Genomic DNA, 2,161 nt, shown 5'->3' on the forward strand with positions numbered 1-2,161 from the left:
ATTTAACCAACACAAACTTGTTACTGCTGAAGTTTGGTTACTCTGAATTTAGTCTGAATCATTTAATGCACAGCTCTGTTTTTGACATCAGCTTGTCAAATGTTTCGTTCAGTTATTACTGTCAATCATAGCAATGACTTGTGCACATTTAGCCGATTTACTCACATATTTTTTTTTAACTCGCTTTTGTCATTCTTGAAACAGTACACATGGATGTTTGTTCCTCTTAGACAAACAAAACTTTTCTTCGATTGTGAATGGATTATGTAAAGAAAAAAAGCAAAGTACACTCCTATTACGGCACAGTACAGTTGACTGGAAATGACTGAGCTGGCGATCTAAAATAAGGAAGTAATCCGTGCATATGGTCAACTAAATAAATAATTTATAATAATGAACAAATAAAAAATAAACTGAATAAATAAGCTTTCCATTGATGTATGGTTTGTTAAGATAGAACAATATTTGGGCTGAGATAAAACTATTTAAAAATCTGTAATCGTAGGTTGCTAAAAAAATCTAAATTTTGAGAAAATCACTTTTAAAGTTGTCCGAATAAAGCTCTTAGCAATGCATATTCCTAATCAAATTTTTTTTTTTGATATATTTACAGTAGGAAATGTACAAAATATATTCATGGAACATGATCTTTACTTAATACCCTAATGATTTTTGGCATAAAAGAAAAATCGATAATTTTGACCCACACAATGTATTGTTGTCTATTGTAACTAATATACCCATGCTACTTATGACTTTAGTAGTTCAGGGTCACAAATGTTAAAATTAACATTGACTAAGATTAATAAATGCTGTAGAAGTGTTGTTCATATTTAGTTCATGTTAGCTAATGAACCTTATTAGAAAGTGTTACCAGATTTTTTCCCCTCCAAATTTGGGGTGAAATATAAACCAAATATTTCTTTGTGATATTCACTCTCATAGGGTCAACTTCAGATGCTGCAGCTTTTCAAAATGAGCAAACCATTTAAACAGGTAGCATTATGTATTTGAAGTATGTGTCAGAAATGTTGCAAATACGAAGTTACCAATAACTTCAAGCAAACTCCAAGACGTAATCTTCAAATCTGTCATAGTTTGGCTGTGTCTGTCTTGTTGTGTAGTAAAGCCGCATGTTAAATCAGCAAAGAGGGGGTTGGCTTTTTGCCAGGCCATGCCTCCTTGGCGTATTTCTTCTTGCGTGGCTCGTTGAGCGGCTCGCTCGTATAGGGTCCGGGAGCGGGAGTGGGGTTCAGCATAGTGGGGGGCTGCACCGTCGTGGGTGAGATGTCTACTTCTGGGGCGGGGTTGGGGAAAGGAAGGGGCATCCCGCCCATGATGGCAGACGAGCCTCCCTGGCCTCCACCCCCCTGTCCTGCTGCCTCGTGGCTGGTGGGCGGCAGGTCGCCGTACAGCCCCGCACTCATGGGGAAGCTCTGTAACCGCCGCGCTACGCTTTCCTCCAATCCCAACGTACTATGGCCTTCAAGTTTCTTCTTCTGTGGTACAAAAGTTTAAAAAACTAATTAATGTATTTTTTTGTTACTGTCTTAGGAGCTGAGTTTTTCACTCACCAGCCAATTTGGCTACTACATTTTACAAGTTACCGGCCATTCATAACTTCTACTAGCCAAAAAATATGGGGTCAAATTTCCTTCAAAAGTATTGCGCTCACAGATCGAAAAATAACAAGCGTGAATCAAAGATTTGAAAACGCATGTAAAAATATATCGCACGCAAATGAAAATTAAATGCAAAGACATTCAGAAGAATAAAATACGTGGACACAAACTGAAAAATAATAAGCACAAGATAAATATTTATACACTTGCACGCACAAATCTGAAACGTGAATTCACAGTTATTTGATTCACTCTTAAAATCGTGTTTTCTGCTCACATTTTTAGTTTTCGTACGTTTACGCTCTTTGCTCACTCGCTCTCGGTTCAACAATCTGCGCTTGGTTTTCTAAATGTTGCGCTCCTGGTTTCATGTAAATGAGGGCGGGCTCAAACATCACCATTGGTTCACCAGATGTGATTGACAGCCTCCTTCTCTAGCCAATCGATCAAAGCGCAGAAGTTGACGTCACTCCAATGCGTGATGGATGATTCCCGTCAGGACAATGCTGGACAGTCTCAGTTAATTTTTCTATTGCATT

The 2,161-nt window shown here is 38.2% G+C and overlaps 1 pseudogene; it reads right to left on the reverse strand.

Moving 5' to 3' along the window:
- Nucleotides 1-1,074: 1,074 nt before the first annotated feature.
- Nucleotides 1,075-1,508, reverse strand: LOC141289312 (nuclear inhibitor of protein phosphatase 1 pseudogene; annotated as a pseudogene).
- Between the last annotated feature and the right edge of the window lie 653 nt (nt 1,509-2,161).

The sequence above is a fragment of the Garra rufa genome, chromosome 17, assembly GCF_049309525.1.
Source record: "Garra rufa chromosome 17, GarRuf1.0, whole genome shotgun sequence".
Taxonomy (NCBI): Eukaryota; Metazoa; Chordata; class Actinopteri; order Cypriniformes; family Cyprinidae; genus Garra; species Garra rufa.